Source organism: Macaca thibetana, chromosome 6 (genome assembly GCF_024542745.1).
Source record: "Macaca thibetana thibetana isolate TM-01 chromosome 6, ASM2454274v1, whole genome shotgun sequence".
In the NCBI taxonomy this organism is placed as follows: domain Eukaryota; kingdom Metazoa; phylum Chordata; class Mammalia; order Primates; family Cercopithecidae; genus Macaca; species Macaca thibetana.
Window position 1 is genome coordinate 106,524,397 of NC_065583.1, and position 23,546 is coordinate 106,547,942.

Sequence of the window (23,546 nt, forward strand, 5' to 3'; positions counted from 1 at the left end):
CAACAGTATTTTCTGACTTACAAATAGATCACCTCTCATGGCTGCTATCTACCCCCACTCGTTCTTTGTGATGTTTTCATCGTCTTCTAGGTCTTACTCCTTCTTGTGCAAAGTTTTTGATTTGTCAATTACTTTGAAATAATTTGGAATTGTCATATATATATATATATATATATATATATATATATTCCTCAAAGGATTTCTCAAAATATCACAGTATTTGATATCATCTCTGCCACTTCATTTCTTTTCTCTGCCTGAAAGCTATTACCATATAGAAAACATTCTGAAAAGATAGTCACCAAAATGCAAATTCTATCCTTTCTGGAAAGTGGAATTGCAAGTAATTTTTTTAAATCTATATTTTCTAATACCTACATATTTTTGTATAAAAATAATATGTTTTAAAATGACCATCACCATATTTAAGAGGTATTAGAGCTCAGAGCATGATACCCCAAAGTCTGGTACTTTGGCATACTGGATACTCTGAACTGAAGGAGGCTGGGAGGGCCTCGGAAGTTAAGGTGTTAAAATATGATATTCTGGCACGTTGACTGTTTAAGTTAAAGACACCTGAAAAACAGCAGATGCCGGAAGATCACTTTGACCTTCATGCTGTTTCTTAAGAGCTGAAGATGAAATTCTAGTGTGGAAGACACTCTCCCTATACTAGGAGGAAAGACAGCATCCTTATCTTCAAGGATGAAAAGTTAAAACCAAGAGAATACTGCAGACTTTGACAGAATAACTCTTATCTTTTAAAGCCTCTCCACACAAGTTAGTTGCTTCTTCACAACTTATAATTCCTTGTCCAATTCAGTATATAAGTAACTCACTCTAACTGCTTCTTTGGGTCTTCATTTATCTATGAGGGCTCCCCTGCCATGTAAAACTTATATTAAATAAATTTGTATGCTTTTCACCTGTTAATCTGTATGACATTAATTTAATTCTCAGACCCAGCCAAGACCCTAAGAGGGTGGAGGTGGAATTTTTCCATCCCTAGAAGAGCAAAAAATTCTCTCTGACCTTCTCCCATCTTCCTTCACTTTCCCTCATTTCTCTCCTGAAGTCAGTCATAGAAAGTAGAACTCCTTTCCCTCAAAGCAAGAAATTACTGTCTGACTTTCTCCCTTCTCCCCTAAAGGCTGCCGAATGACGGGTGTTCTGCCCTCAACCCCCAAAGGAAGAAATGCTCCAGATTGGCGAGGAAGAATCTGCACAAACAGGGCTTAGTTCCCTCTCAGTTCGTTTTCATTCAATCGTTTGTCCAATCGCGTTTCTACATGCCTGTCCCTTCTCCGTCAAAGAAAAACAGAAATCTACACAGTTTTCCTTGGATCTTTGGGTCTTCATTTCAAAAGCTCCCATGTCACATAAAATTTGTTAAGCAAATGTGCTGTGCTTCTCTCTTGCTCACCTGCCTTTTGTTGTAGAAGTATCTGCCAGGATCCTGGCGATGGGTAGTAAAAAGGGATTACCTTTTCACCCCTACAGAGGCTGCTAGAGCTTGTAAAAATGCTGGGAAATACTTTCGCAGAGTCCTACTAATGTTTTCAATTCTTTTCCTAAGTTATTCTCATTCTTTTTGAAAGATACTTAACTTTTTCTATGGTTTGTTACTGTGGGTTTATAATTACATTTATTTTTTCCTTTTCCAAAAAATAAAACGAGTGTGATTTAAATAATAAAGTTTTTCTTATTAAATATTCTCAAATTGAGTGAACTAGATATGGGTTAGTGTTTACAAATGAATTCACAAGCAAAGGAAGTTTGAACAGATAGAACTCAGTTATCTGCCTTTGAAAGACATCACTGTTGTGCAGTGTTTTTTTTTTATTTTCTTTTATCATCCTTTTCTTCTTCTCTCACAGGTATCTTTCCATTCCCTTAAGGTGTATATGCACACATATGTAATCAGTTTGTTAGTGTCAATCATCAAGAATCAGTTCATCAACTGGCCAACAAGTGATAGGAAACTGTTGCTCATAGTTCTTATATTTTGGTAACAAATTATGTCTATCTTCGCTGGAGGCTTCATAATTCAGCAAAGTTGTCAAGCCTCAAGGCGTAAATTGAGTTTGTGTTTATTCTTTGTCATATCTAGACTAATTGACTGATTTTTAGTTGTATATTGGCAGTGAAATTTTTTATTAAGTATAATCTATATGGACTTTGTGTTCCACTTGACTGTTACCCATTTCAATTTTTAGATTACTGTTGGTTATTGTATGTGTCATGCGTGCCTGTGTGAAGAGACCACCAAACAGGCTTTGTGTGAGCAATAAAGCTTTTTAATCACCTGGGTGCAAGCGGGCTGAGTCCAAAAAGAGAGTCAGCAAAAGGAGATAAGGGTGGGGCCGTTTTATAGGATTTGGGTAGGTAAAGGAAAATTAGTCAAAGGGGGGTTGTTCTCTGGCCCGCAGGAATGAAAGTCACAAGGTACTCAGTGGGGGAGCTTTTTGAGCCAGGATGAGCCAGGAAAAGGACTTTCACAAGGTAATATCATCACTTAAGGCAAGGACCGGCCATTTTCACTTCTTTTGTGGTGAAATGTCATCAGTTAAGGTGGGGCAGGGCATTTTCACTTCTTTTGTGATTCTTCAGTTACTTCAGGCTAACTGGGTGTATACCTGCAAGTCACAGGGGATGCGATGGCTTGGCTTGGGCTCAGAGGCCTGACAGTTTGTATATTTCTTTGTTATTCTGTCAAAATAAAGGCATCGGCCAGGTGCAGTGGCTCACGCCTGTAATCCCAGCACTTTGGGAGGCCGAGGCGGGCAGATCCCTTGAGGCCAGGAGTTCGAGAGCAGCCTGGCCAAAATGTTGAAACCCCATCTCTACTAAAAATTAAAAAATTAGCTGGGCAAGGTGGCACATGCCTGTAATCCCAGCTGCTCGGGAGGCTGAAGCATGAGAATTGCTTGAACGCAGGAGGTGCAGTTTGCAGTGAGCCGAGATCATGCCACTGCACTCTAGCCTGTGTGACAGAGTAAGACTCCGTCTCTAAATAAAGACATAAATAAAGGCATGGACTACAACCTGTGGACAATTACTAGATCAAGTTAATTTTTCAACCTTCAAATATATCCTCTTTATATAATTTGTGACCCTGCCTTGAAGATTTCCTAAGGCAGGAAGTATGTGGACCTAAGAAAGGACTAGGTAAAGGCACAGAGTTGTACCTTTCATAGTGTGCCAAGTCTTCCTTCACTCACTCCCTTGGAATGCTGAGCACTCTACTGTTACCTTGAAAGCCTTTGAAGCTCTCCATACTCACCTCCGGTGTAGAAGGCAGTTAATTGAGCCTGTAGAGAGCCAGTCGGTGAAAATTATCTTATGCTCCACCTTTGCCAGCCTCTGAATTTATTGGTTGAAATGTTGAACAAAATTTAGTAACAGAAGCAGAATGTGAATGACTATCTCCCCCAACAGAATTTTTAAGTAAGCAGACCTCTCCACTTATTAGAACCCCTACCCCAGAGCTCCCTCCAGTGCAACTCCTTTCTGTGGCTGGGTGCTCAGCAGCATCGTGCTGTTTCCTGTGCCTCACCTCTGTATTCTTGTCTAATTCTGAAGCTTTCAGGGCTGTTGCCCTTTTCCTGCATGTTTAACTGTTCCATTTCTATTCCCTCAGAGTTAAATGTATGTGAAGGTGATCTTGAGATCTGAGTTGACCACCCACTTAAGAGCCAAGGGTGTGATATGGCAGCTATAGAAGTTCTGAAGAAGTATACCATGCTTGGCTGGGCACGGTGGCTCACACCTGTAATCCCAGCACTTTGGGAGGCCAAGGCAAGTGGATCGCCTGAGGTCAGGAGTTCAAGACCAGCCTGACCAACTTGGAGAAACCCCTTGTCTACTAAAAGTACAAAAATTAGCCCAGCGTGGTGGCACATACCTGTAATCCCAGCTACTCAGGAAGCTGAGGCAGGAGAATCACTTGAACCTGGGAGGTGGAGGTTGCAGTGAACCGAGATGGCACCATTGCACTCCAGCCTGGGCAACAGGAGTGAAACTCCATCTCCAAAAAAAAAGAAGTATACCATGCTTGGGTTATATGGCTGCCCTCGCTGTGCACAAATTACCCACCTCCCAACTAAGTTATGACTTTGGAGGAAGCCTGACAATCAAAATTGGCTTGTATTAGGCAAGCACATGTACCCAAAATAATCAAGAGAAGGGTTATAGTGGCTGGCAAATTCTGAAGGATTCTTTTCTGTTCATTTCCTAATTCCTCCAAATCATTCCACATCTTGACTGGGGGCTGCGTGCACCGGTAATTAGATCGGAACAAAACAAGATAGGGATTTTCACAGTGCATTTATATACAATGTCTGTAATCTATAGATAACAGAACCAGTTAGGTCAGGGGTCGATCTTTAACTACCAGGCCCAGGTTGCGGTGCTGGCCTGTCTGCCTGTGGATTTCATTTCTGCCTTTTAGTTTTTACTTCTTCTTTCTTTGGAGGCAGAAATTGGGCATAAGATAATATGAGGGGTGGTCTCCTCCCTTATTCCCCCCTTTTGAGACTCTCACTCATTTTATTATTGGGAGTTCTCACTTTTATTTTCACTACCCATGCCTTCTTGCAAGACAGATCAATAGTGATTTATATAGTACATTTGTGCTGAGGCATTTTGGCGAACTAAGGTAGCAATGAAGCTTTTAATCATTTGAGGAACTACAGATGTCAAACAAGGGAGCAGTAGGCAGGTTCCTATTATTATTATAACTCCTATTATAAGAGTTTTAAATCCTTCTAGCACTGGGAACCATTTTCCAAACATGGCCCCAGGATCAAATCCATGCCACACTTGCATGGACACATGTGCCAGTTTTGTCATATCTCTAACTATGTCTTCAACTACTTGCCCTTGGTCATCAATGTGTAGACAGCAATTAGTAAGGTTAAATTTTCCCTTCTTCAGCTGCTAGCAAGTAGTCAAGAGCCAATCTATTTTGATAGATAGCATTTCTCATCTGAGTTTCTTGCCAGGCCAGAATAGTCAAGGCTGTGCTGGTTTTATTAGTGATTATTTCTAAGACAGATTGTAACTGTATGATTCGGTTGATCATGTAAATGTGGGTCCAGTTTCCCCATGAGCCATCTTGTGCCCGAGTAGCAGGCCCATAATATTGTATGATTCTCTCAGGGGCCCATTCATCATCTTTCCAATTTCCTATAGTTATGCTTCTCTTTTTATGAGAAGCATAGACAGGGAAGCCCAGGAGTTCAACTGTTTTTATGGGCAGTAGGAAGAAAGATGGCTTAATAGTGCCAATAACACAACTACCTGCCCACTGGTCAGGTAATTTGACATAAGCTCTATGCCCGCATATCCAATACAACTCAGTGGGGGCTGTCCAGTCCCGGTGGGACTCCGGGTGGGTCCACACGGTTTGCAACTTTGAGAATTTGCTAAACGGATTCCTCTCTGTTTGATTGGAACTCCACCAAGTGACTGTTTTTGTGGTACCATTATACAGTTTCTGTCCCAGACAACTAAGTCATCCTACAGGGTGAGTGAATTCTTTTCCTTCTCTAGCTATGCAATATTGTCTAATAATTGAGGCTTTTAGGACCCAGGAATTATCAGGGTGATTCTTTTGAGCTGGGAATTCATCAGGAACTGGGTCTGTAGGCACTAATTCTTAGGCTTCCAATGGCCACTGATCTCCTATTATAGTTCCTCTACATACATAACATGAAGTGACATTGAGAGACTGGGCTACATGGTCGGCTAATTGCAAAAACAAATTTCTTGTTTTTCCTGGAATTTCTGGTACTGGTACATTTAGTTCATCATAGAAAGTTTGAAACAGTGGCTCAGGAGAGCGTTTGTAAACTTCTCCTCGAACCAAGATATTTACTCGAGGATCCAGTCTGGCCCCATCAATTCCGATGGTCACACACTTCTCTTCTTTCCAGCAAGGATCAAGGGGATTGGTTATTACTAGCTCTAAGGGGTTACATTGTCCCTTAGTACAGGAAGGGCCATTTTTTCGTTTCTGAAGGTGGACTGGATCCTTTTCATCTTTCTTTTCTTGTTGTTGTTGTTGTTGTTGTTGTTGTTGTTGTTGAGATGGATTCTCGCTCTGTCGCCCAAGCTGGAGTGCAGTGGCCGGATCTCAGCTCACTGCAAGCTCCACCTCCCAGGTTCATGCTATTCTCCTGCCTCAGCCTCCCGAGTAGCTGGGGCTATAGGTGCCCGCCACCTCGCCCAGCTAGTTTTTTGTATTTTTTTAGTAGAGACGGGGTTTCACCATGTTAGCCAGGATGGTCTCGATCTCCTGATCTAGTGATCCGCCCGTCTTGGCCTCCCAAAGTGCTGGGATTACAGGCTTGAGCCACGACGCCCGGCCCATTCTTTTCTTTTATCCAAGTGGCCTAAATGACACAAGACCAGTATTTACATTTATTTCCACACAGTCCTAATTTATGACAGATGTACTTATTTTCTGCCATATAGCCTCTTTTCTAATTAAGAGAACCACACCTTATTCCTAACTTACTACTATTAATGACAGCACAGGCATCAAATTTTAAGGTGATTTGTTTGGGCACCCTTTTTTTTTTTTTTTTGGCTAACACTTTACTCATATCATTTATGAACTCCCACCAGTCCTTAGTCCTTAATCTTATTTTAAGAATTGTGGTCATGGGAGGCTCAGATGGGTCATAACACACATCAGGTTGGTCATTTCCTGGGCTACATACCTTGTATAGAATAACATTATACAAACAAGTTCTTTTTAGAGTTCCAGTACACTTATAATAACTGTAAAATAATAGGACCTTAGCAACCTTTTGTCCTACCTCAGTGACTTGATGTATACACTGGGAACAGCCCTCAGTCTGAGGAAGGTCAGTTGAAGTCCTTACTGTACAAGTCCAAATTTTAAGGAAAATGAGTCCTGTAATGAGTTTCCTCATGCTTCAGCCGTGCATGGACCAGTCAGCTTCTGGGTGTGACTGGAGCAGGGCTTGTCGTCGTCTTCAGAGTCACTTTGCAGGGGTTGGCAAAGCTGCTCCCGTCCTTGTACCACTTACAGTCTACTAATGTTTAAGGATGGTCTCAGAAGTTGGGCCTGCTAGAATAAACTGAGTCTAACACCTCTACACAGTTATGTTCAACTGGGCTCTCTGATACTGAGAACAAGGTGGTGGGGTTTAGGGTTTTGCAAACTTCAGTGGTTATGTGGGGATTTTCACACAGCAAGCTTTGGTACTTGGTTATTCTAGCATTTGTTAACCATTGATGTTCTTTGGTATTTATTAAAGTTACCACAGCATGAGGGGCTTTATATTCAGGTTTTGCCTAATGGTTAGTTTATCTGCTTCTTGTGCTAACAGGGCCTTTGCTGCTAGGGCCCTTAGACCTGGGGGCCAGCCTTTTTTAACTCTGTCTAGTTGTTTTGAGAGATAGGCCACTGGCCTTGGCCAGGCCCCACAGTCTGGGTTAAAACTCCAACTGCCATTTTTTCTCTTTCTGACACATAGAGTGTAAAGAGTTTTGTCAGGTCAGGTAGCCTCAGGGCTGGGGCCGACATGAGTTTTTCTTTTAACTCATGAAAAGCTCATTGCTGTTGGTTGTAATAGATGTAGTTTATATAATCTACATTTTTATTAACCATCACCTACTAAAATATTGACTCAAATCCTGCAACTATTTGATTTCAAGCTTTAAATTGATCTGGTATTCCTCGTGGGACTCCAATTGCATCTAAATAGACATGAGAGTTGAAAAACCCGTAAGGGGCTTCTCTCGCTTTATGATATCTTATTATTATTTTTCCCTTCTGGTTGATGAAATGCCAGGGTGAAAGGGATAGCCAATTGGACTAAAGTACAAGTGCCACTCCAGTTATTCAGCAGAGTGCCTAGTAAAGGTCCACCACAATACCCCACCACACATCTGCTCAAGGATGAACAAGGGCTGACTGATTGATAAGCTCTTGAAAATTCTTAAGCTCACTGCATCCTTTCAGGTCTCCAAGGAATGCTAAGTTTCCTCCCTGCTGTGAGAGACATGAAGTGAACTTAGTGTTGGGAGATGGAAGCTGGATGGCCTTCAGGGGCTGACCTGCAGGGACTTTGGGATATAGCAGAGAGAGCTTGGCATGACTTATTACTCCAGGCTGTAGAGTCCTGGAAAAGAGCTATCATGCAGCCTACACCTGGTCGACTGGAGGACCACCTTAGTGGAAGGGGGACAATCCGGGCCTCTGGCCTGCCATGTGCACAAGCATAACAATTGCTTTTGTTTAATGTGCAGATGGAATATTTGATCCATTTTAACCAGGCGTTTGCATCTTGGTATCCTGTCTTAATTGCTAAAGTTTTTTTAAGTCTTTAACTTCTATGATCCTCTAGTAAAATGAATGTATGGTTTTAGGGAAATTACAAAATCAGTTGTGGCAGTCCATCCTTGCTCTTTAGTGGTCCACAGAACGTTGGACCAACTATGGCACGAATGCTCTACATCAGGGGGCAACACTCCTGGTTGGCACTGGGGTCTTTATCAAAATCTCCCCAGATTAAATGGTCCTAGTTTACTAATGCCCAGCCTGAGGAGAGTCAGGAGGGACAGAAGTACTTTTCTGAAGTAGAAAGCTGTCTTTGACTTGGCAAGTCCTCACAGGGTATAACAAGGCAAGCATTAAATGCAATAGTTTGAGGTGAAATTGACTTGGTTATATCAATAACTAGATGGTCAGCAATAGAACGAGGACAGAAGAAAGAGTAATAGAATAGATTAAAAGAGTTAAATTTTTCTTAGCTTTAGTTTGGTAGGGTTTTCCCCTGGGACTATGGCCCATGACTCTGGAGGGGGTGGTGCTTTCTTGACTCGGGTGTGATGAGCCCATCCTTTTTTTGCTGTATGAACAGCAGTCTTGGTGGTTAGCAGCACAAGGTAAGGTCCTTCCCAGGCTGGCTCAAGTTTTTCTTCTTTCCACCTTTCGATGAGAATGTGATCTTCAGGCTGGTGCTGGTTTGCTGGAAATTCTAGGGGTAGTACATGCATTAAAAGACTTTTAGGGTTTTTTTTGGTTTTATTTTGTTTTTTGTTTTTTTTTTGCGAGAAAGGAAAGTTGAAGATAAACCAAGTATATAATTTTTAGAGCCTTTTTACTGATGAATTTCCTTTAGCACCTATTTTTATTAGTTTTAAACCAAGGAAAGCCAAATACCATTTTACATTTAACAGTGCTTCTCATATGATTTCTATACCACATAAGCTAAATTTTATCTTTATATTTGTGTGTTATTAATGTTAAACCTAATTTTAACAAAACCTTGTGGACATATTTATTTAATTTTTGATGTTTGACCACAAGGTAAGATTTTATAGACTCTTTTTAACCTTTTACAATTTTTGCTAAAGAGCAGGTTGGTGCTTTAAGAAAAACCTGTTATGCTTTTATTTTAATGTCCAGTTCACAGAAAAACTGGATGATACTTCTTTAACTTTAGCTAATATGTTTACACACAGAATGTTCTTTACAATTAACATTTTAAACCTTGCTTAAACCTTCAAAACAGTAATTTTTAACTTTTTAATGTAGGTAAAAATATACATTCTTATGCCTCCTTATAATCCTTTTACCAATGGTATATTTTGCTTTCCTTACACACCTTGCACAAAAACTGTTTTTTTTTTTCTTTCAATAGTTTTACATTCAGGAGGCCTAGTTACTTTTAAATTATACAATATTTTTTGCATAAATTCTTTTTTTAACATACTTTTTTTTTTTTTTTTGACACAGAGTCTCGCTCTATCGTCCAGGCTGGAGTGCAGTGGCGCTATCTCGGCTCACTGCAAGCTCCGCCTCCCGTGTTCCCACCATTCTCCTGCCTCAGCCTCCCTAGAAGCTGGGACTGCAGGCACCTGCCACCACGCCTGGCTAATTTTTACTTTTTTGTATTTTCAGTAGAGACGAGGTTTCACTGTGTTAGCCAGGATGGTCTTGATCTCCTGACCTCGTGATCTGCCCACCTCAGCCTCCCAAAGTACTGGGATTACAGGCATGAGCCACCACGCCCAGCCAACACACATTTTTTTATAACCTTTTTTTTTTTTCTTTCACAACTTTTACAGGCAATTTTTTTTATATGCCTTAACTTTCTGACTTATTACAAACATTTCTTTCTTTAAACAACCAGTTAATTTATTTCAGGACAAGAATTTACCATATAACACTCTTTTTATATAAATTCCCCCCCCCCTTTTTTTTTTTTTTTTTTTTGAAGATGATAACCATTCTTTTTCTTTTCCAAAGCGAACCTTTTTTTATGTCTGTGGACTAGACTGTCTAAGGCCACAAGAATAGAATTACTATAATACATGTTACACTGTTAACTTTTAGCAAACTTTACTTTTGTTGAAAACCTTGTAAGTTTGGGATTTTAATTATCTTTTGCTATCAATAAGACCTTGTTTTGTCCAAATTAGCATTGGTATGATGACTTTTAAAGGAATAGGATACACTTTTTTTTTTTTCTTAACTACTTATATATCTCTCTCTTTCTTTCTTTCTCTCTTTGACTTTCCTTTTGCCTCTGTCTCTTCCTCTCTCTCTGCCTCTTTCTCTCTCTCTCTCTCTCCTTGACACCCTCTTTGTCTGTCTCTTCCTCTCTGTCTCTTCCTCTCTCTCTCTTTGCCTCTGCCAGCCGCTTATGCTGCTGTTCTCTCAACCACTGTGTGTTGGGGGCAGGAGATCTAAAACAAGCTGGTCTGGGTTTCCTGGCTTACAGGTTACCTTGTGCCATACCTTTGAAACAAGGGACCTGTCCACTCTTCCTTCTAATGGCCAACCTACCTCTAATGCTGGCCAGTCTATCTTACACAAAGTTTTTTTTTTTTTTTTTAATTTATTTATTATTATTATACTTTAAGTTGTAGGGTACATGTGCATAACGTGAAGGTTTGTTACATATGTATACTTGTGCCATGTTGGTGTGCTGCACCCATCAACTCGTCATTTACATCAGGTATAACTCCCAATGCAATCCCTCCCCCCTCCCCGCTCCCCATGACAGGCCCCTGTGTGTGATGTTCCCCTTCCTGAGTCCAAGTGATCTCATTGTTCAGTTCCCACCTATGAGTGAGAACATGCGGTGTTTGGTTTTCTGTTCTTGTGATAGATTGCTAAGAATGATGGTTTCCAGCTGCATCCATGTCCCTACAAAGGACACAAACTCATCCTTTTTGATGGCTGCATAGTATTCCATGGTGTATATGTGCCACATTTTCTTAATCCAATCTGTCACTGATGGACATTTGGGTTGATTCCAAGTCTTTGCTATTGTGAATAGTGCTGCAATAAACATACGAGTGCATGTGTCTTTATAGCAGCATAATTTATAATCCTTTGGGTATATACCCAGTAATGGGATGGCTGGGTCATATGGTACATCTAGTTCTAGATCCTTGAGGAATCGCCATACTGTTTTCCATAATGTTTGAACTAGTTTACAATCCCACCAACAGTGTAAAAGTGTTCCTATTTCTCCACATCCTCTCCAGCACCTGCTGTTTCCTGACTTTTGAATGATCGCCATTCTAACTGGTGTGAGATGGTATCTCATTGTGGTTTTGATTTGCATTTCTCTGATGGCCAGTGATGATGAGCATTTTTTCATGTCTTACACAAAGTTTTAAGTGTTCCTGGTGTCATAGTACTCCATAGTCTCCCTTAAATCCTTTTTTTGAAAATTTTCCACATAGTTCCTAGTGGGGTGGGCTTACTTTGTTCCTCACCCGTGTTTCCTCTAGACAAAACACCACGCTCACACCACACGCACACCACAAAACAAAGAACAGGTAAAAAGGGCACACACACACTTTTGTAGTTTACACCAAACCAAAATCAAAACCAAAATCAGAGTATCCAGAAATCCAAGCCAGGTCAAAACCAAAACCAAAGTATCAAGCAATCCAAGTCAAGTCAAAAACAAAAACCAAAGTGCCAGTACAGGCACGCCGTGGGTGATCAGGCCACGCTTCCACTCAAATGGAGTGGGCAAGTTCCCAAGACCAGTCCTGTCAAGCAATTCAATCCAAATCAAAACCAAAACCAAAGTGCCGATAAAGGCACGCCTTGGGTGATCAGGCCACGCTTCCACTCAAACAGAGTGGGCAAGTTTCAAAGACTAGTCTTACCAAGTTTTAGATGTCCAGACTCCAAGTGCCTGTTCCTTCCCAGTGTTCAGCCACTGCGTTGATCCTCCACAGGGGCCTGCCACACACTGCTCTGGCAAGGAGTCCCACCGGGGCAAATGCCTACCTGGGAGCGCTCCCAGGATCCGCGTTGCTTGGGCTGGTCTGAGTACTCTGCAGGATGTTCCACAGGGCAGGCTTAAGCCGCCTAAGGAGCTGCCTCAACCATCCACCATTCACCTCGCTTCCCGGTCAGGGAACCAAGAAATGTAGCAGGACAAGCAGCAGACAAAACTCCTCAGACACCGAGTTAAAGAAGGAAGGGGTTTATTTGGCCAGGGGCATTGGCAAGACTTCAGTCTCAAGAGCCGAGCTCCCTGAGTGAGCAATTCCTGTCCCTTTTAAGGGCTCACAACTCTAAGGGGGTGCATGTGAGAGGGTCGTGATTGATTGAGCAAGCAGGGGGTACGTGACTGGGGGCTGCGTGCACCAGTAATTAGATCAGAACAAAACAAGATAGGGATTTTCACAGTGCATTTCTATACAATGTCTGTAATCTATAGATAACAGAACCAGTTAGGTCAGGGGTCGATCTTTAACTACCAGGCCCAGGTTGCGGCGCCGGGCTGTCTGCCTGTGGATTTCATTTCTGCCTTTTAGTTTTTACTTCTTCTTTCTTTGGAGGCAGAAATTGGGCATAAGACAATATGAGGGGTGGTCTCCTTCCTTATTAATATCAGCTGCAGTCACTGCTTTAAATTTAATTTTTCAGTTATAAGTGGATGGTTCGGCCGGGCACAGTGGCTCAAGCCTGTAATCCCAGCACTTTGGGAGGCCGAGACAGACGGGTCACAAGGTCAGGAGATTGAGACCATCCTGGCTAACACAGTGAAACCCCGTCTCTACTAAAAAATACAGAAAACTAGCCGGGCGAGGTGGCGGGCGCCTGTAGTCCCAGCTACTGGGGAGGCTGAGGCAGGAGAATGGCATAAACCTGAGAGGCAGAGCTTGCGGTGAGCTGAGATCCGGCCACTGCACTCCAGCCTGGGCGACACAGGGAGACTCCATCTCAAAAATAAATAAATAAATAAATAAGTGAATGGTTCTTACATTTATGTTTCCAGCACAGAACTCTACTTTGAACTCCAGACCTCTGTGTCTATTGCTTACATATCTCAAATTTATTACAGCTGCATGAGCTTCTAATAGCCCTCTGAACCAGTTGCTCCTACAGTCTTCTCTTTCTTAGCTAGTGGCAACACCACACCTCTCACTGCACAGACCAACAACCTTGGTGTCATTCTGATGTTTTTCTTCTCCCATACCTTGGATTGGGTCTACCAGCAAATACCATCAATTCTACCTTCAAAATATATGTCCTAAATGTGATTATCCCCACTGCCATGCCCTAATCCAAGTCTTCATCATTTCTTGCCTGGATTACTGCATCATTTTTAATTTAATTTAATTTTTTTATTTGTATAAATTTAAGGAGTACAAGTATAATTTTGCTACATGAATATATTGCATAGTGGTGAAGTCTGGGCTTTTAGTGTATCAGTCACCCAAATAATGTACATCATGCCCATTAACTAATTCCTCATCATTCACCTGCCTCCCAGCCCTCCATTCTCCCAAGTCTCCGGTGTCTATCATTTCATACTTTATGTGCATGTGTACACATTATTTAACTTCCACTTGTGAGAACATGCAACATTTGTCTTTGTCTTATTTGTTTCACTTAAGATAATGGTCTTCAGTTCCATCCATATTGCAACAAAAGATATTATTTCATTCTTTTTAAATAGCTGAATAGTATTCCGTTGGGTATAGATACCACATTTTCTTTGTCCAATCATCTGTCGATGGACACTTAGTTTGCTCTATATCTTTGGTATTGTGAATAGTGCTGCAATAAACATATGAGTGCAGGTATCTTTTTGATAGAATGATTTCTTTTCTTTTGTGTAGATACCCAGTAGTGGGATTACTGGATTGAATAGTTCTATTTTTAGTTCTTTGAAAAATCTCCATATTGTTTTCCATAGAGGTTGTAATAATTTGCATTCCTATCAACAGTGTACAAGTGTTCCCTTTTCTCCCCATCCTCACCAACACGTTGTTTTTGTCTTTGTTAGCAGCCATTCTGACTGGTGCAAGATGGTATCTCATTGTGGTTTTAATTTGCATGTCTCTAATTATGAGTGATATTGAGCATTTTTTCATATGTTATTAGCCATTTGTATATCTTCTTTTGAAAAATGTCTTTTCATGTCCTTTGTCCACTTTTTAATAAGGCTATTTGTTTTGTTGTCGTTGTTGAGTTGTTTGAGTACCTTGTAAATTCTGGATATTCATCCTTTGTTGGAAGCATAGTTTGAAAATATTTTATGCCATTCTGCAGGTTGTATGTTTATTCTGTTGATTATTTCTTTTGCTGTGCATAGTTCTTTGTTTAAGTCCCATTTGTCTATTTTTGGTTTTGTTTCTTGTGCTTTTGAAATCTTAATCACGAATTCTTTGCCTAGATCAATGCCCAGAAGAATTTTCCCTAGGTTTTCTTCTAGTATTTTTATAGTTTTAGCTCTTACATGAGCCTTTGAGCCATCTGGAATTGACTTTTTTATATAGTGAGAGATAGGGATCTAGTTTCATTCTTCTGTATATGGCTATCCAATTTTCCCAACACTATTTTTTGATTGCTCTGGCTATTTGGGTTCTTTTATTTTTATTCATTATGAATCTCATGATTTTTTTTTTAATTTTATGAAAAATGACAGTATTTTTATTGGAATTACATTGAATCTATAGATTGCTTTGGGCAGTATACTCATTTTAATGATATTAATTCTTCCAATCCATGAACATGGGAGGTTTTTCCATTTGTTTGTGCCATCTAAAATTTCTTTCCTCTGTGTTTTGTAGGTTTTTTTGTAGAGGTATTTCACCTCCTTGGTTAAATATATTCCTATGGTGGTTTTTTTTTTTTTGCTGTTATTTGTTTTGTTTTGTTTTGTTTTAGCTATTGTAAAAGGCATTGCCTTCTTGATTTGGTTATCAGCTTGATCATTACTGGTATATAGAAATGCTACTAATTTTTGCAGTTTGATTTTGTATCATAAAACTTTACCTAATTTATTTATAAAATCTAAGAGTTTTTTGTTGGAGTCTTTGGGGTTTTCTAGAAATAGGCTCATATCAATGAACAGGAATAATTTGACTTCCTCTTTTCTAACTTGCATGACTTTTATTTTTTTCTCTTGCCTGATTTCTCTGGCTAGGACTTTGAATACTATGTTGAATAGGAATGGTGAAAGTGGGCATTATTTTCTTGTTCCAGCTCTTAGAGGGAATGCATTCAACTTTTTCCCATTCAGTATGATGTTGGCTGTGGGTTTGTCATATATGGCTTTTATTATTTTGAGGTATGTTCCTTCTATGCTTAGTCTGAAGGCTTTTATCATGAAGGAATTTCAGCAAATGCTTTTTCTGCATCTATTGAGATGATCATGTGTGGTTTTTGTGCTTCTCTTTATGTGATGAGTCACATTTATTAATTTACTTATGTTAAAACAACCTTGCCTCCCTAGTATAAAACCACTTGATCATGGTATATTATCTTTTTCATGTGCTGTTGGATTTGGTTTGCTAGTATTTTGTTGGAGATTTTTGCATCTATATTTACCAGAAATATTGGTCTTTAGTTTTTTTTTTTTTTTTCCTTATGACCTTGTCTAGTTTTGGTATTGAAATGGTACTGGCCTCATCGAATGAGTTAGGAAAAATTTCCTCTTTGGTTTTTTAAAACCAAAAGCAAGCAGAGGCTGGGCACAGTGGCTCATGCCTATAATCCCAGCACTTTGGGAGGCTGAGGCAGGCGGATCACGAGGTCAGTAGTTCGAGACCAGCATGACCAACATGGTGAAACCCCGTCTCTACTAAATTACAAAAATTAGCTGGGTGTGGTGGCACAGGCCTATAATCCCAGCTACTCAGGAGGCTGAGGCAGGAGAATTGCTTGAACCTGGGAGGAAGAGGTTGCAGTGAGCACTCCTGCCTGGGTGACAGAGCAAGACACAGTCAAAAAAATAAATAAATAAAATAAATAAACAAATAAATAAATAAATAAACCCACCACCAAAAGCAAGCAGGAATAGCTATACTTACATCACATAAAACAGACTTTAGGACCAGGCACAGTGGCTTACACTTGTAATCCCAGCACTTTGGGAGGCCAAGGCAGGTGGATCACTTGAGGTCAGGAGTTCAAGACCAGCCTGGCCAACGTGGTGAAACCATGTCTGTATTAAACATACAAAAACTAGCTGGGCATGGTTGCAGGTGCCTGTAATCCCAGCTCCTTGGGAAGCTGAGGCAGGAGAATCACTTAAACCTATAAGGTGGAGGTTGTAGTGAGCCAAGATTGTACCACTGCACTCCATCCTGGGTGATGGAGCAAGACTCTATCTCAAAACAAAACAAAACAAAACACACACACACACACACACACACTTTAAATCAAAAACAGTTTAATAAAAACACACAAAGAAGGTCAATATATAATGATAAAGGAATGAATTCAGCAAGAGGATATAACAATCTTAAATATATATGCACCCAACACCAAAGCACCCAGGGTCATAAAACAAATATTAGCAGACACACAGAAAGAGATAGACAGCAATACAGTAGTGGAGGACTTCATTACCACAGTCATAGCACTAGACAGGTCATCGAGACTGAAAAATAACCAAAAAAATGGACTTAATTGTTCTTTTGACCAAATTGACTTAGAATGTTATAGACTAATTTGCACACCAACTGTAGAATATGTGTTCTTGTCAGCAAGTGGAACGTTCTCCAAGACAGACCATATTTTAGACCACAAAACAAGTCTCAACAAATTTTTAAAAATCAAAATCATAACAAGTATCTTGGCAAGCTACAGCAAAATAAAACTAGAAATCAATAACGAGGAATTCTTGAAACTACACAATACCTGGAAATTAAACAACATGTTCCTGAATTATCATTGGGTCAATGAATAAATTAAGATGTAAATTTAAAACTTTTTTGAAATGAGTTAAAACAGAAACACAACATACCGAAACCTCTGGGATACAGCAAAAACAATGCTAAGAGGGAATCTTATAGCATTAAATGCCTACATCAAAAAAATAGAAAGATCAAAAATTAACAACTTCATGTTGCATCTCAAGGAACCAGAAAAACAAGAACAAACCAAACCCAAATTTGCCAGTAGAAAAGAAATCACAAAGATCAGAGCCAAAGTAAATGAAATAGAGACACTAGTGTTATTCCCCAATAACCCTGACTCTATCTCAGCATTTACTTATTGGAAGACCCAAATTGACAGCAAGTTAGTCTGTAGATTAAATGATACATCTAGCAGAGTGCCCACCGAAGAATTAAATTTTGTATAAGTTAATCTTGCCATCTTCCGACAAAATAATAGAAATGCAAATAATCCCAAACAGTGAATGATCTGACGCTACCTAGATTTAGGTCTCAGATCCTGACTGTACACATTAACATAGGATTAGTTAGCTTTTTCTAAGTGTGCCAGCACATCAGAGGTGCTCAGGGAATGCATTGTGAGGGACATGGATTTCTAACCCCATCAGTAAAATGGAAATGCCAAAATATCACTTTATCTCCTTCTGGTAATTTGATTGACTAATTCGATGTTAAATTCTGGTATCCTGACAAACGTAGCATTAGCCACTTACTGGGATGATTTCCAGTGCTTGAGGCAGGAATGCCTTATTTCTGATTTAGCAAGTAATGTGACCAGTGCATAAACACTTATTAAGGGGTAATGCAGCATTTAATCAATGAGGGGAAATTTCCCCTGAGAGTGCATAGAGGAGATAACCCAGAGCACAGAGGAGTGTAAGAATCTAGAAGGGACCTGACACACTGCGCCAAAGCTGCATGGGGTTTATTGGATCCCAGCTCATCCCGGCTCCCTGCAGTGTTGGCAAATTGAAGCCCTCCGGAAGGCATCTTTGGTTTAACCAGCTGGAATTGTTTTGCTCTTTCTGATTTCCACCGAGGATGAGAGGAGTGGGCAGAAATCAATTGAATTTGTTTTGTGGTAAGAGTTTCTACCAGGAAATGACTGCTTTGGGTTCCCACCAGCTTCAGTAGGAGGGTTAATTAAATCATTATCCTGCTGGCTGGCATTTAGTCAGTGGACGTCTTTAATCCACAAGGCAGTTTCTAAAGTGTTCAGTTGAAAACAAAGATGCTGTCTACCCCAGTCTCTAATGGAGCCCCAACCAGGGTCATTAACCGTCAACACTGACAGATACCGGGTCAGCTTCAGAGGAGCTTGCATTAGCTATGCCATTTCCTTTGGAGCTTGACTGGGAGTCATTGACTTTTTTCACCTCATTTCCCTTAGCACTGAAGCAGTTCCGTTGGTAATAGCTGGCTCAGGAAACCCGGGGAGCTGCCTAGTGGTGATAGCCATGCCTTGTTTTCCAGAAGCACAAGCCACAAATGGACATATGCCATCTACTAGTTGTACTATTGCTGATTTGTATTTATTACATCTCAGAGTAAGTAACAGGCTATGCAGAGCCCTCTAGTGTTTGACTCCACAGAAATGGTGTTGATCTGTCAAAGTTTCTTTACTTATCAGTATGAAACAGTATTGTGTAAGTTCATTGCTCCACAAGGCCATTATGAAAAGAGGCAATAACAACATGGTATGCCGGACTTGATATGCCCAATGCCTCTTGCTTTGCAAGAAAAGACTAGATGGCGAGGTCGCTAGTAGACACAGAGGTTCTCGCCAGGATTTTTAATGGCCAATTGTATAAATAATTAAGTGAAGAAGAGTAGAGAGTATCTTAGCGTATTCATTTCCTGCTGCCACTGTAACAAATTACCACAAATTTAGTGCCTTAAAGCAATACAAATTAACATCCAGTTCTAGAAGTCAGAAATCTGACTGGATCTCACCGGACTAAAAGGTGTCAGCATGGCTGTGTTGCTTCTAGGGGTCTAGGGGGCATCTGTTTCCTTGCCTTTTCCAGCTTCTAGAGGCTTCCTGCATTCCTTAGCTTATGACCCCCAGTCAGCAATCCTCTGCTGCTATAGTCACATCTTCTCTGACTCTCCTGCCTCCTTCCTTCCCTCCTAAGGACCCTTGTGATAATATTGGGCCCACTAGATAATCCAAAATAATCTCCTCCAATACAAATCTCTTAATTTAATCACATCTGCAAAGTCCCTTTTGCCATGTAAGGAACCATATTCCCAGGTCCCAGGGAAAAAGACATGGATGGCTGTGGAAAGTCATTGTTCTGCCTACCACACCTATTAAGGTAATTGCTGTTTTCTCCTCTCAAGATTAGAGTTGTTTCAAGTTCCTTTTGCCATGGGAAGACAAAATAGCAATGTAGATATAGTCCCTGAGAGACACAGAATCTCATCTTCCATTGTCAAATGCAGTTTCAATTACTCAGGCAACGACCATTTTCAAGGACCATAAAAGATAATGGCACCTCCTGGCTGAACAGATGGCCTCTTAGCACATTTCTGAGTTAGATGTGATAACAGTTTCATGGCTGGGAAGTGAGTGGGGCAGGAGATGGGGCTGTTGGAAGGGTAAGATGATCTCTGAATTGAATCCTCTGTCTTAATGTCCCCTGAGTTTCTGGGTTATCTGGAAAACCCTCCTAGGAGAAGTCAAGAAGCCTCAAAAAGCAAGAACACTCTCTTCTTTAACTGCACTCTCCACCCTGAAGAGTTGAGATGTGACAGAATGAAAAGAGCATGAGCTTTGGAGTCAGACAGAAAGGAATTTCAATCTCTGTGTGACCTGCAGCATGTTTCTTAACCTGTCTGGGCCTTATTGTCCTCACCTGTAAAATGAAAATAATATCTACCTCTTAGGGCTCATATAAACATCAGAAACAATGTATGTAAAGTTCAAAGGATGCTGTTGGGCTTGTGGTAGGTGCTCAAAAATAGTAAGTACTATTATTATAGTAGTCATCGTTGTTGTTGAGGATCTGTTGTTACAACAGGAAGTAGAGATTGGAGTCAGAAGTCTGCCAGGAAAATTTTAACTGGTTGGTATTTCTCACATTAATAACGCCACTAGACATTTGACCAAAGCAGGTAAGACAACTTGAGGGCAAGGATGATAAACAAAAATGACTCACTCTCTCTACATTTCCACCCCCGATTTCCTGTGCTCTCCCTATCCAAACACTCCTCTGGAAGAAGTCTTGATAGTACCTTCTTAGGCTGTATGGAAAAGAATTGAACACAGTAATATCCCCAGCCTTGAAGATGTTCAGATTTACCCAGTGGGAAACAGTTTCATTCCTCAAATTATTTGGTGAATTAATCTAATTTTATTCCCATCCATCAAATTTTCAGGTTGGAAGAGGTCCCATCTGCTCTTCCAGTGTTGAGAACTAACTGATATAGCGTCATATTGGTGGAGCTCAAAATGTCACTGGCAATGCTGATGGGAGATCATGACTTTAGATCTATAGCCACATGGGCTTACCTTCAACCCAGCCCACTCCGTTCCTGGAATAGCTGGACAAGTCAAAGACTCTCCTAAAGAGTGGGCCCTTTAGTCTGGCCAAAAAATAGATTAGAGTAGAATGTCTGCCTCCTGAGGATTAACCTGCTCCAAAATAAGCCCAAAGAAGCTAACTGACCATACTTAATTCCTTCCACTAAATTTACCAACCAGAAACTCCTCTTCCTCCCAAGGGCAAGAATGGGTGGAGGTGATGAAATAGGCTAGGAAAGTTATAGTAGCAGAAATTCCTTTCTCTGTATCCAAACCTGAGTCCAGGATCACTCACAATGGGGGAAGCCAGCTGCCATGTCATGAGACTCTCAAGAAACCCTATGGAGAGGTCCTTGTGGTAAGGAATTGCAGCGTCCTGCTAACAACCAGCACTAGCTTGCCAGGCATATGTGTGAGCCACTTTGGAAACAGATCTTAGTCCCAGCCAAGCCTTCAAATGCCAGAGCCTATTGTGAGGCATAGGGTTTGTCAGGCAGATCAGATCTGCATTTGACAAGCAGCAAATCAATGAACTAGATACCTGCACAGCTGAAAGTGGAGGAAGAAGATACAATTGATGTGTTCGGCAGCAATAATGGAGGCATCTATTTAAAAAAGAGTACTTTCTAGCCAGGCATGGTGGCGCGTGCCTGTAATCCCACCTACTCGGGAGGCTGAGGCAGGAAAATCACTTGAACCCGGGAGGTAGAGGTTGCAGTGAGCTGAGATCATGCCATTGCATTCCAACCTGGGCAACAAGAATGAAACTCCATCTCAAAAAAAAAAGTACCTGCTACTTGAATCTAGAACTGTTCTACACAGACAAAGACACGTTCTTAGTTGGAAAACTACAATTTGGTTCCAGGATACCCTAACAACTAGAGTTTAGTTTTCTTTATTCTTTCATTTTCTCTTTCCACATTAATTTGTATGTCTGTGTACAAGTACACTGCTTTTGTTCTGGGGTTTATTAAATTGTTTTTACTAAATAGCCAGTGGTATGTTTTGATTGGCATCAGATGGAAGTGGGGTGGGGGAAAACTGTTCTTGTTAAAATGCTCCTTTTCTCCATTAATGGCATGGCAATTTAACTTTAATTTTTTTTAATGAAAAGTCTCACATATTTATTACTGAACCCAGACAACCAATGTGTTCATAACTGATTCAGAGAGAAAAAATATATTCCCAATAAAACATGTCCAACTCTCCAGGTAATGGTGAAATTTTCAGCTTGATATGGTAATGTGATTATGATGCTCACACAACATAAATATGTGTGTCATCTCATGTGCAATTACTAATAGACGCAGCTTAGTTCTTCTCCAACGTCTCCTTTTAGAGTTGTACCTGATTTTATTATCCGAATCCACTGGGGAATGGGACAATTTTACTTTTATTTCTTGGCCATGAGTCGCTTAATCCTGAAAGTCTTGTGAGAAGATCTGGTGAGAAGCAGAGTCAAGTACACACCACGATGGCAGAGAAAAAAAGAGAAGGGGCTTGACACCTTCTTTTTTCTTTTGAGACAAAGTTTTGTTCTTGTTGCCCAGGCTGGAGTGCAATGGTGCCATCTTGGCTCACTGCAACCTGCTGCCTCCTGGGTTCAAGCGATTCTCCGGCCTCAGACTCCTGAAGAACTGGGATTACACGTGCCTGCCACCATACTCGACCAATTTTTGTATTTTTAGCAGAGACGAGATTTCACCATGTTAACCAGCCTGTTCTCAAACTCCTGACTTGTTTCTGCTATTAGCTGTCAGTCCTCTTCATTGCGGTATGAACAAGATTAATTTTTGTGTGTGTGAAACTGATGTGGATGGTCCGCCTGCCGCTCCATGCATCAATTTCAACACTGTCTTGTCCCAACTCAAAATGAGTTCTCCATTTGCAAACTGTTGATTTCTTTTGGGCATCGTCTCCACAACCTTTTCATAAAGCATCAATGATTTCATTATTCCTCTACCCAAACTTTACCATAAGTATTCTTTTTTTGAGACAGTATCTTGCTCTGTCACCCATACTGGAGTGCAGTGGCATGATCACAGCTCACTGCAGCCTCGACCTCCCAGGTTCAGGACATCTTCCCACTGCAGACTCCACAGTAGCTGGCCCTGCAGGCATGTGCCACCATGCCCAGCTAATTTTTGTATTCTTTGTAGAGAAGGGGTTTCACCATTTTGCCCAGGCTGGTCTTGAATCCCTGGGCTCACGGGACCCACCTGCCTTGGCCTCTGAAAGTGCTGGGATTACAGGCCTGAGCCACTGCATCTGGTCTCATTATAAATTTGATGTTTCTGCTTGTTTCAATTTTAGCAGACTTTATATTGCTTTGATGGCGTCTCTTTTCAGACTCATGTCTTACCCTTCTGAGTGCCTCAAACTAGAGTCTGTTCAGATATAACAGATTTGTAGCAATTTATTTTGGTGCAAAATGTGTGGAATTCATGCACAATTTTCTCATAATACGTATTTTTCTATGAGCTTCTTGAAGACCCCTTGTACTGGAAAACGGTATTCAAAAGGATATATAAAAGGATGGTAGTAGATATGCAAGTGCCACTTACTTCTGGGATGCAAGGATGATTCAACATATTCAAGCAAATCAATATGATATACCACTTGAAGAGAATGAAAGATGAAAACACATCATCTCAATAGATGGAGAAAAAGCATTTCACAAAATTCAACTTACAGTCATCATAGAAATCCTAAACAAAATAGATAGAGAAGGAAATTTACCTCAACAATAGAAATAACCAAGCAGGCAAAATGGAATGCTTTTCCTGTAGGATCTCACATGATGCAAGAATGCTTT

At 40.6% G+C, this 23,546-nt stretch overlaps 1 pseudogene; it reads right to left on the minus strand.

The window, feature by feature from the left end:
- The window catches only part of LOC126956163 (zinc finger protein 701-like), a 68,659-nt pseudogene that overhangs the window by 42,251 nt on the left and 2,862 nt on the right, over positions 1-23,546 (minus strand).